The sequence below is a fragment of the Onthophagus taurus genome, chromosome 2 (assembly GCF_036711975.1).
Source record: "Onthophagus taurus isolate NC chromosome 2, IU_Otau_3.0, whole genome shotgun sequence".
NCBI classification, from domain to species: domain Eukaryota; kingdom Metazoa; phylum Arthropoda; class Insecta; order Coleoptera; family Scarabaeidae; genus Onthophagus; species Onthophagus taurus.
In genome coordinates this window covers 993,152-1,006,283 of record NC_091967.1, presented here as the reverse complement: position 1 = coordinate 1,006,283, position 13,132 = coordinate 993,152, and the positions used below count along the sequence as shown (strand labels likewise).

General features: G+C 35.8%; 1 long non-coding RNA gene across 1 annotated transcript; it reads left to right on the top strand.

Annotated features, from left to right (window-relative positions):
- Positions 1-4,236: 4,236 nt before the first annotated feature.
- LOC139429144 (uncharacterized) lies at positions 4,237-5,729 on the top strand. Its single transcript, XR_011639841.1, has 2 exons — positions 4,237-4,830; positions 4,902-5,729. It is a non-coding gene; the product is annotated as an uncharacterized lncRNA (long non-coding RNA).
- The last annotated feature ends 7,403 nt before the right edge of the window (positions 5,730-13,132 follow it).

Below are 13,132 nucleotides of genomic sequence, written 5' to 3'. Positions count from 1 at the left end.
TCTAGTTCTAAGTATAGTGTTAGTTCTAGTTTTACACTAGTACTGTCACTAAAAATAACACTATATCTAGAACTAGAATCATTTGGGTTTAGCCACACGTCTCTAAAGACGGCTAAACCCGAATGATTCTAGTTCTAAGTATAGTGTTAGTTCTAGTTTTACACTAATACTATCACTAAAAGTAACACTATATCTAGAACTAGAATCATTTGGGTTTAGCCACACGTCTCTAAAGACGGCTAAACCCGAATGATTCTAGTTCTAAGTATAGTGTTAGTTCTAGTTTTACACTAGTACTATCACTAAAAGTAACACTATGTCTAGAACTAGAATCATTTGGGTTTAGCCACACCTCTCTAAAGACGGCTAAACCCGAATGATTCTAGTTCTAGGTCTAGCACTGCATAACAATGCATAACACTAGCACTGTTACTATGTGGAATTAACACTATACCTAGAACTAGAATCATTTGGGTTTAGCCACACGTCTCTAAAGACGGCTAAACCCGAATGATTCTAGTTCTAAGTATAGTGTTAGTTCTAGTTTTACACTAGTACTATCACTAAAAGTAACACTATGTCTAGAACTAGAATCATTTGGGTTTAGCCACACCTCTCTAAAGACGGCTAAACCCGAATGATTCTAGTTCTAGGTCTAGCACTGCATAACAATGCATAACACTAGCACTGTTACTATGTGGAATTAACACTATACCTAGAACTAGAATCATTTGGGTTTAGCCACACGTCTCTAAAGACGGCTAAACCCGAATGATTCTAGTTCTAAGTATAGTGTTAGTTCTAGTTTTACACTAGTACTATCACTAAAAGCAACACTATATCTAGAACTAGAATCATTTGGGTTTAGCCACACGTCTCTAAAGACGGCTAAACCCGAATGATTCTAGTTCTAGGTCTAGCACTGCATAACAATGCATAACACCAGCACTGTTACTATGTGGAATTAACACTATACCTAGAACTAGAATCATTTGGGTTTAGCCACACGTCTCTAAAGACGGCTAAATCTGAATGATTCTAGCTCTAAGTATAGTGTTAGTTCTAGTTTTACACTAGTACTATCACTAAAAGCAACACTATATCTAGAACTAGAATCATTTGGGTTTAGCCACACGTCTCTAAAGACGGCTAAACCCGAATGATTCTAGTTCTAGGTATAATGTTAGTTCTAGTTTTACACTTGTAGTGTCAATAGAACTAACATTAGACCTAGAACTAGAAACATTTGGGTTTAGCCGTACGTCTTTTAAGACGGCTAAACCCGAATGATTCTAGTTCTAGGTCTAGCACTGCATAACAATGCATAACACCAGCACTGTTACTATGTGGAATTAACACTATACCTAGAACTAGAATCATTTGGGTTTAGCCACACGTCTCTAAAGACGGCTAAACCCGAATGATTCTAGTTCTAAGTATAGTGTTAGTTCTAGTTTTACACTAGTACTATCACTAAAAGCAACACTATATCTAGAACTAGAATCATTTGGGTTTAGCCACACGTCTTTAAAGACGGCTAAACCCGAATGATTCTAGTTCTAGGTATAATGTTAGTTCTAGTTTTACACTTGTAGTGTCAGTAGAACTAACATTAGACCTAGAACTAGAAACATTTGGGTTTAGCCGTACGTCTTTTAAGACGGCTAAACCCGAATGATTCTAGTTCTAGGTCTAGCACTGCATAACAATGCATAACACCAGCACTGTTACTATGTAGAATTAACACTATACCTAGAACTAGAATCATTTGGGTTTAGCCACACCTCTCTAAAGACGGCTAAACCCGAATGATTCTAGTTCTAGGTCTAGCACTGCATAACAATGCATAACACCAGCACTGTTACTATGTGGAATTAACACTATACCTAGAACTAGAATCATTTGGGTTTAGCCACACGTCTCTAAAGACGGCTAAACCCGAATGATTCTAGTTCTAAGTATAGTGTTAGTTCTAGTTTTACACTAGTACTATCACTAAAAGCAACACTATATCTAGAACTAGAATCATTTGGGTTTAGCCACACGTCTCTAAAGACGGCTAAACCCGAATGATTCTAGTTCTAGGTCTAGCACTGCATAACAATGCATAACACCAGCACTGTTACTATGTGGAATTAACACTATACCTAGAACTAGAATCATTTGGGTTTAGCCACACGTCTCTAAAGACGGCTAAACCCGAATGATTCTAGTTCTAAGTATAGTGTTAGTTCTAGTTTTACACTAGTACTATCACTAAAAGCAACACTATATCTAGAACTAGAATCATTTGGGTTTAGCCACACGTCTCTAAAGACGGCTAAACTCGAATGATTCTAGTTCTAGGTCTAGCACTGCATAACAATGCATAACACCAGCACTGTTACTATGTGGAATTAACACTATACCTAGAACTAGAATCATTTGGGTTTAGCCACACGTCTCTAAAGACGGCTAAACCCGAATGATTCTAGTTCTAAGTATAGTGTTAGTTCTAGTTTTACACTAGTACTATCACTAAAAGCAACACTATATCTAGAACTAGAATCATTTGGGTTTAGCCACACGTCTCTAAAGACGGCTAAACCCGAATGATTCTAGTTCTAGGTCTAGCACTGCATAACAATGCATAACACCAGCACTGTTACTATGTGGAATTAACACTATACCTAGAACTAGAATCATTTGGGTTTAGCCACACGTCTCTAAAGACGGCTAAATCTGAATGATTCTAGCTCTAAGTATAGTGTTAGTTCTAGTTTTACACTAGTACTATCACTAAAAGCAACACTATATCTAGAACTAGAATCATTTGGGTTTAGCCACACGTCTCTAAAGACGGCTAAACCCGAATGATTCTAGTTCTAGGTATAATGTTAGTTCTAGTTTTACACTTGTAGTGTCAATAGAACTAACATTAGACCTAGAACTAGAAACATTTGGGTTTAGCCGTACGTCTTTTAAGACGGCTAAACCCGAATGATTCTAGTTCTAGGTCTAGCACTGCATAACAATGCATAACACTAGCACTGTTACTATGTGGAATTAACACTATACCTAGAACTAGAATCATTTGGGTTTAGCCACACGTCTCTAAAGACGGCTAAACCCGAATGATTCTAGTTCTAAGTATAGTGTTAGTTCTAGTTTTACACTAGTACTATCACTAAAAGCAACACTATATCTAGAACTAGAATCATTTGGGTTTAGCCACACGTCTTTAAAGACGGCTAAACCCGAATGATTCTAGTTCTAGGTATAATGTTAGTTCTAGTTTTACACTTGTAGTGTCAGTAGAACTAACATTAGACCTAGAACTAGAAACATTTGGGTTTAGCCGTACGTCTTTTAAGACGGCTAAACCCGAATGATTCTAGTTCTAGGTCTAGCACTGCATAACAATGCATAACACCAGCACTGTTACTATGTGGAATTAACACTATACCTAGAACTAGAATCATTTGGGTTTAGCCACACCTCTCTAAAGACGGCTAAACCCGAATGATTCTAGTTCTAGGTCTAGCACTGCATAACAATGCATAACACCAGCACTGTTACTATGTGGAATTAACACTATACCTAGAAATAGAATCATTTGGGTTTAGCCACACGTCTCTAAAGACGGCTAAACCCGAATGATTCTAGTTCTAAGTATAGTGTTAGTTCTAGTTTTACACTAGTACTATCACTAAAAGCAACACTATATCTAGAACTAGAATCATTTGGGTTTAGCCACACGTCTCTAAAGACGGCTAAACCCGAATGATTCTAGTTCTAGGTATAATGTTAGTTCTAGTTTTACACTTGTAGTGTCAATAGAACTAACATTAGACCTAGAACTAGAAACATTTGGGTTTAGCCGTACGTCTTTTAAGACGGCTAAACCCGAATGATTCTAGTTCTAGGTCTAGCACTGCATAACAATGCATAACACTAGCACTGTTACTATGTGGAATTAACACTATACCTAGAACTAGAATCATTTGGGTTTAGCCACACGTCTCTAAAGACGGCTAAACCCGAATGATTCTAGTTCTAAGTATAGTGTTAGTTCTAGTTTTACACTAGTACTATCACTAAAAGTAACACTATATCTAAAACTAGAATCATTTGGGTTTAGCCACACGTCTCTAAAGACGGCTAAACCCGAATGATTCTAGTTCTACGTCTAGCACTGCATAACAATTAAAAAGAGTACTAACACTAGACCTAGAACTAGAAAGTTTCGAGTTTAGCCACACGTCTCTAAAGACGGCTAAACCCGAATGATTCTAGTTCTAAGTATAGTGTTAGTTCTAGTTTTACACTAGTACTATCACTAAAAATAACACTATACCTAGAACTAGAATCGCACGTTTCTAAAAATTTTACTTTTACAGTATATTTACTCAACGGAGCTTGATTCTGTGCTTTTAGTAACTCGTGATAAGATGGCGGATTTTAAATCAAGGTCACAAAACGAGGTGCCGCCAACCTTAAACGAATCGACGTCAGTGTTTCTTTATGTCGGTAGGTGTCAGGCATACTTTACCGAAAATTTTGGGTTTTAGGCGGCCTCTGATGACGCATTCACACAGTATATTTTCAGCAGTCTCTGACTCGTCGTTACAAAGTCGACAAGTTTGATCCTTAGCTTGTCCAATGTGGAAAAGATGGCATTTTATTGATGCATGGCCGATCAGGAAGTCTGAGCGTAACTTAGATCCCCTTTGCTGAGGCATGAAACCTCTATGGTCTTGTTTCTTTCCAGCGTAAGGCTACCTTTGAGGCCTCCCTGTGACCTGGAACTCACCATAGAGTAACATCATTGCCCCTATCGAGTTCTCTGAGGTTGCTGTTTATAAAATAATAATAAATGTATATAAAATGTTTATGGATGTACCTTTCTGTCCTTTTTCTAGGTTCATAACGGTGCAGAAGAGAGCTGGGGGTAATTTAATGCTGCTATTTGGTCCACTAATGCCCATACCTACTCTAGATCCAACTGTCTTTGAAGCATCACCCTTTGGCCAAATCAAAATTATATACTGTTGGTATAAGGTCAGTTTTAATTTCAATCAAGTCGTTTAGACATGTGTACTTGAGGATTTCAAGATGTCCTCTTAGGTTACGTTACATCACCTGGAGTGATGAGCAAAATTGAACGTAAATGCCATACTTGACATATTGTTTTTGACTCACCCTATATATTTTTAGGTTTATTTTTTTACCATGTTCAATACAATAGTGTAACGATGTAAATGGTAATTTTAAAGTGCATATACATATATTTGTATATAAAAGCTTTATTTGTGTTTCTGACGGTATAAATTACAAATAAAAGTGTTACCCATATCCTTGACATCAAAAATTATAAGAAATTAACATATTTGTTTAATCTTATATAATTTTTTTTGAATTATCTTTATTAATATTTCAGAATATAGTTATGTCTTAACGTTACATCATTTATTACTTTTTGTTTTCGAACCTCGAGATACTGTGTTTACCTCCAAATGAATTAACAGAGTTCTGATTACATAATTTGGCGCCAAGTCTCTCGCATTACCCTCAATTCGTTTCTACATCTCCGTTTTGGTCGGGTTTCCGCATTCTTAAATGAATTCAACTTTTATAACGTTTAAAAGAACATTAGTGGGAATATTAAAGCTTTTTCAAGAAACTTGAGTATTCTTTAGATTTCTAAGATTGTTGAGATGAAAACCTCATCAAATAAATCATTAAATTAACATCTTTGCACTTTTCTTTTGATTTATGATCACTTCCTGAATTGTAACCATCCTGCTTACCACCTTTATTGTAGATATAGAAAGTCTCGCGTGTACCGTACGAGGTTGAGTTGCGAAGACGAAACGCAAATCTCCACGTTGCAATTTCCGACAGTGATTATATCCGTATAAAGCTGCAGATTTTTTTTATTTATGAATGTGGAAATGTGGAGAAAGATCTTTATAAGTGTGTTACGAGGAAACGGGAATTATTAAAAAAAAGTGTTTCAGAAAAGCTTTCTAAAAATTTTTCGCTATAAATGTTAGAAAATCTTTGAAATAGAATAAATTACTTAAAACAGTTTCTATAATAATTTTAAATTACTTTTGATCATTAAAAAAACATGTTTGCGGAGTAAAAGTAATCGATCTAACGCACATCGACAATGAATTTTCTATTAACGGAAAAATCATTAAGCGTAACGCCGACACATCTTCACTTCCTGTTTTCTTCCGGTTTCAATTGTATTTTATTTCCGGCATGTTTAATGTTAGATGTATATTTGGCGCAACATTTTTCTTTCACCGTTGTGTGAACAAATTAATTTATGCAAACGTGATTTTATCATATCTCAAGAGCGAACGGAATATCATCATGAAATAAGAAACATTTTAAAGCAAATTTGATATGCCACAACTAATTTCTTATTTATCATAAACAATTATTAAGATAATACAATTTTTTGTTGAATATCTTTTGTAGTTTTACATTTAGCACTGACATCATTGAATAATATCCATTATACTAACAAGTAATTATTGAAGGTGAAATCATTTTCAATTTTGTTTAATGAAACCATACAAAAATCTTCGTTGAAAAGATGGGAAAGTTGGACGAAGGGAAATTGTGTCACAAGGTCGTTTTGTAGACGATTACGATAGCAACTAACATAAAAACCACCTTCGTTCACATTAGAGAAACCACCAACATGCAATATTGATCCAATCGAAGACACCCGACCTTCGATACAATCCAAACGAATCAGATTTCATAAAACAACTTTCAAAATATCTTATCATATGATATCTATTAACACCAAAACCAACCAGTTCCTTAAAGAAACTTTTGAATCGTTCAAAAGCAAAACCAATTTTGAAATTTCTAATCTTTATTGTATACTTATTACTGTATTTCGTATTGGGTTTAGTTTCGCATGTCTAACGTACGGATTTTATAAAAGAACGACGGTCGTAAATGTGAAAGTAAAGATAAACGAGCCCGGATTGCGAGTGTGTGTGAGTGTGGTATGGTAAAGTGCGGTTTGTTTCGTTTCGAGATCAGGATTTTGCTCGGTATTGCAACTTTTACTTGTCTCTGTTATGGATGTTGTAGACGACGAAATTTAGGCGAATGTTGAGCGGGTCGTGACCAATAACCACAACCGTCAATATTTGTAAACAACTTTCTAGTCAAGGCAAAGGCTGTATTGGTACAACTGAAAGAGAATCAAGGCCTCGAGTCATATTCTCGTGGCTTGATTTTCAATTAATTTATACTTTCTTGGGAAGGTATTTAAAATTCGTTGGGATTAGGAAATAGATTAGTTTATTAAAACATAAATCACTAGGAAGTCATAATTAATCATATTTATTAGTCAGGAATACTTATATAACTTTTTGTACTTATGTATTATCCAATAATAGGAAGATAAACAATGACGTTCTGTTCTATGCCTATAAACAATTATAAGTGGGAAATATTTAGTTAGAGCATATATAAGACCACATTGCTGTTATGGTTGTAGTTTTAATTTTGCACTTACAACTAAAATTTGGTTCTAAGAAATAATAGGTAGGTCATTTCTATAAAATACCTTAAGAAAATCTTATACAGGGTGTTCATTTCAAAACTTTCCACCTCAATTTCTGTAAATCCGGAAGTTTAAAAAGAAAATCGCTGAAATAGGTAAAGAATAAAACCAATTTATGCAAAAATTGACTGACTCACTTCAACCCCCCGCCGCCAGAAACCAACCCCTTAAAAATCTTAAATGGAAAGGGATACCTCATTTTAAAGGTCTTTTAAGGTACTACATGTTAGTATTTATTTTTTTTAAATTGATCGATTCGTTTTCGAAATTTCCCGCTTTAATTAATATTAAAAACTTTAATCACCTAAATATAACCTATCATAAAATTAAATTACCATGTTCGTTTTTACAACGACCATTAAACCTGTATTATTTCGGAGCAATCCGAAATCTTTGATATTTAGGTTATATTGACAATGATATACCTATAGTTCGTTTTTTTTTTCTATAATACTTGTCAATGTAAATTTTTTAGGGTTTCTGTTGGTATTATCTAGAACCCTTATAAAATTTATGTTGTTTTCCTGATTTTTATTAAAATTGTCAGTAACTAAATAGTTGAGGTTAAAATACTAATAAATTTTTAGATAAATACACGTTTATTGTAAAAAAGTGCTACAAAGTAATTAAATAGAACAAAATACCTTTGCTAGGTAAATAAATGACAAATAAACACTCCACAACACTTTTTATGCACCTTTTCTTTTTGAATAACGAAAGCTCAAACGTCAGTGTGACATATCTATTTCAAAACATGATAAAACAAAACCCCCTGTTAATTTTACCAACTTTACAACAATTTGACAGGTATTATAGAAAAAAAATAAACTATACGTTGGCTAGCTTGCCTGGCGTCTGTCAGAGATATTTAGAAAAAACGATTTCTGTTTCATTTTTCTTTTCTTTTAGGTTTATTTGGTTATTACTTAAACAACTTTTAACTGCTTGAAACGTTCTATTTTATTTTCAGTTATTTAATTATGTACAAAAACTTTTTGCAGAGAAAATCAACTTAATAATTGTTCAAAGTGTATTTTCAAAAACTTCTCTTTGAATTCCACGGCAAGCTGCAGTAATTCTCTGACGAAGTTCTTCTAAATTTTGAGGTTGAGGGGTAAATACAACAGACTTTAAATGACCCCATAAAAAAAAGTCTAATGGCGTCAAACCTGGTGATCCATCTGTTTGGAAACGTATTATCTAACCACTGTCGTACTGGGAGAACATAGTCTTGTTGAAAATGTAATTCATTCTCATCAAGTAAGACATTTTCTTCTCTATCCAACTGATTCTCGAGAGCTTCCGTAATTAGTGGATTGATAGTATTTTCTAACATATCCAAGTACACTTCGCCGTTTAAATTTCCATCGATAAACACTGGACCAATCACTTGGTCTCCCAAAATGCCGGCCCATACATTAACTTTTTCAGGATATTGTGTATGCCCTTCTACAGTCAGATGTGGGTTTTCATTACTCCAATAGCAGATATTGGATGGAGTTATGTTTATTTACAAATCCATTTAAAGAAAAAGTGCATTCATCACTAAAGCAGATATTTTTCACAAAAACGTTGTTATTATTAATAATAGCGGTCACTTCTTCACAAAACTGTATTCTCCTGTCAAAATCGTCTTCAGTTAGCTCTTGATGTATTTTCAATTTACATATAAGGATGGAATTTGTGAAGTTTTACAACTTTATGAACAGAACCCAAGGATATACCAGTTGCACGAGATACCTGACGCAATGAAGTATTGGGGTTGATACCGAAATGACCCAACACTTACTCATTAAACACCCTGTATATGTATACAGGGTGTCTCACGTAACTGGTTCGTTAGAACTTTTTAAGGTTCCACTATTCGTAGTGGTTTGAAATTTTGGTAGCATGGGTTGTTCATTCTAAAATATTTTCAAGATGGCCACCACTTCCAGTCTACCGGAAGTAGACCACAACTTCGTTATTTTAAATGGAATGCTATAGTTTTTATTACACCTTTTAATTATACGTAAAAAAATATGTTGACTTTGATAAAAGTTGTTGGTACCTAGCGTTTTTTGTTTTCGAGTTATTTTGATTTTAAGTGTTTTTTGACAAATTTCACCATGGTCTTTAAAAGCCCATATCTCAGCTAACGATTATTCAAAAAAACTCTGCATTGGCACGACTACTCTACACATGCTGCCAAATAGATTGTCATTTGTTGTATCAAAGAATCTTATACAGGCTGGTCAAAAATTGAATTATCGTTTCTCAATATTCAATTGCGAGAAAGTCGAAAATTTTAAATGGAACACCCCATATTTCTTTACCCTATCAGAAAGGGAATTTAATTCTCTACAAATTATCTATAAACATTTCTATACCTATTTATAGTAGTTTCCCTGATATTGGAAAATTAATCAAAATCAGACATAGAATCCCAAAGCCCGTTTGTGTTTTTGTTAGCAGGCTAAGACATTTTGACAGTTCATCGTTTAATTTATTTAAATTATTATTGGTATTATTTCTACAATTAACTATGGTTGAATAACCTTTAGCTTACTCGCTTTGTATGTATGTAGGAAAGCGGAGGGTATGCTACGCACACAGCACCTAGGCCCCAACGGGTCCCTTGTACATCCTCCTACACTGTCTCCGGCTACATCAACCAGCCTAAGGAATTTCCGAAGGCTAGGATACAACTCAGAGGTGTGTTCCTGATGCCATCTGTGGTCGGCCATTCCTCTCCGAAGTCTCTCATTCTGAGGTCTTGCAGAGTGGGGCATTCACACAAGATGTGTCGGACCGTCTCCTCGCTCTCTTTACAGAGGCGACAGAGAGGACTAACAGCAAGTTTAAGGTTATAAAGATGCTTGTTTACCTTACAGTGACCCGTGACGAGTCCCGTTACAGTTCGTAAAGCCTTACGAAAGACAAGGCTGCCTCCGCTGAAGGATAATGTAATACTTCCTTAGACAGATGGCAACCCTTAACCCTATCCCACCAGTTCATGAACTTTTTGTGGGTAAAATCTTTAATTATCTCAATCTGAGTTGATAAGGACGGAGCGATTATCGGTTCAGGCGAACATGACGCTCGTTTGGCAGCCCTTTTGGCAAGCCTATCAGCGTGCTTGTTACCTGAACAAGTCGAGTGTCCTTTTATCCATTGAAGTATGACACAGTTATGCACTGCGGCCTTCTCCATTGTCAGATGACAACCCATAACAAGTCCTGAGGTAATTGTTATTCTACTCAGGGCTAAAATAGCTTGTCTACTGTCAGTATAAATTGTAAAAGTCTTACCTACCAAGTTGGATCTGACAATAACGTCAGCGGCAAGTTGTATGGCGATTAACTCCGCCTGTATGACGGTGGTACTTATACCTAAAGGTTCAGATACGTGGAGTCGGAGATCGTATGAGAAGACTCCGACTCCAGCTCCTTCCCGTCTCTTTGAACCATCAGTGTAGATTTTAAGGCTGTTTTTTACCTCTACTTCTGTGGAGCTTGGGTGGGTGAGATATTTCTTCGTAAAAATGTGTTGTAGGGGTGTAAAGTCCGTTACACACTCCAGAATTGGTGAGTAATCCACCATTTCATTCCAGAGATTGGCATTTTTACTATTTCTCTCACCCATTAGAATTCCTGCTGCTCGCAGTCGAGTCATGGTCACCAATGCCACCTCTTGGATGAACAAAAGGTTTAACATGTTTTCCATGGCTGCAGTGGGGGTAGTCCGTAGCGCACCTGTAACGTACAAACACGCAAGTCTCTGTACTTTATTAAGTGCAGTAGTGGATGTAGACTGTAGGGTCTTTGACCACCATACTACTGCATCATAAGTAAGCATAGGTCGGATTACAGCCGTGTAAATCCAGAGGGCATTTCTGGGTGACAAACCCCATGTCTTACCTATAGCCCTCCGGCATTGACCGAATGCAACGTACGATTTTTTTACTCTATTATCTAGGTGGGCTCTCCATGTCATTTTATTGTCAAGTGTGATGCCCAGATATTTAACTTCTTTTGACAATACCAATGGCGTATCAGCAAGGGATGGCATTCTGGGATTGCCAACCTTCCTCATCCGTGTGAAAAGAATCAACTCTGTCTTCTTAGGATTCACAGAGAGTTTTTGTTCGTCACACCAAGTCTCTATCAGTTTGAGAGCTACTTGCATCCTGTCAAACAGCACGTTTATATACTTGCCTTTGACGAGAATGGTTAAATCATCTGCGTAACCAACTGTGATAAAGTTGGCTTCGGCGAGGCGGTTCAAGAGGCTATCCAGGGTGAGATTCCACAAAAGTGGGGATAGTACTCCCTTGTGGACAGCCTCGAGTAACTCCTCCTTGAAGACTGACATCGCCAGCCCTAAGCTTAACTATCCTATGTTTAAGAGTGTTCTCAATCCAACCACAAAGAGTCAGTGGAACATTATGCTCTAACAAGGCATCGTTAATACCAGAGAAAGTTGTTTTATCAAAAGCTCCCTCTATATCTACGAAAACCCCCTGGGCGGACTCCTTTAGGTCCAGCGCCCCACCAACAAAGCTGGTCACTGAGTGAAGAGCCGTTAGTGTGGACTTGCCCTGAGTGTAAGCGTGTTGATTAGGATTTACTGGTATAGTTGGAAGACAGAAATCTCTAATACTATAAATGAAACAATGAAAAACAACAATTTAATAACAGAAATTAGAATGAATAACATAAAAAAACAAAAACTTAAAATTATAAAAAAATTAAAACTGTTCGATATGCTGACCATTCACCATTAAACATTTTTCAACTCTTCTTTCGACTTCTACGGTTGTGGCCCGTAGAAGTTGGTCGCCATCAATAGTACGTAGTGCACGCATCACTCTATCACGCAACTCTTGTCGTGTGTTGATCGGTGAATTGTACACTTGATTTTTTAAGTGACCCCACAAATAAAAATCCAATGGTGTTAAATCTAGAGATCGTGGAGGCCATTGCCATGAATATAAAACAAATTTAAAATATCGGCGTTGGAATAATTTGCTATGATATACAATGACTTTCACTCGTGATCAAAAGTAAGTAGCAACAACAATAACACAAATATGGACCAAAAACTGTCAAAATTCCATTGCCTTCTAATAAAAAAATCAAACGTTTTCCCTCATTCCGTGCATGCTTTGATTAATATCTCAATATCAGGGAAACTACAATAAATAGGTATAGGAATGTTTATAGATAATTTGTAGAGAATTAAATTCCCTTTCTGATAGGGTAAAAAAATACGGGGTGTTCCATTTAAAATTTTCGACTTTCTAGCCATTGAATATGGAGAAACGGTAATTCAATTTTTGACCACCCTGTATAAGATACTCTGATACAAGAAATGACAATCTATTTGGCAACATCTGAAGAGTAATCGTGAAAATTTAGAGGTTTTTTTTAATGAACGTTAACTGAGATATAGGCTTTTAAAGAGCATGGTGAAATTTGCCAAAAAAAGCTTAAAATCAAAATAATTCGAAAACAAAAAATGGTAGGTACCAACAACTTTTATCAAAGTCAACATATTTTTTTATGTATAATT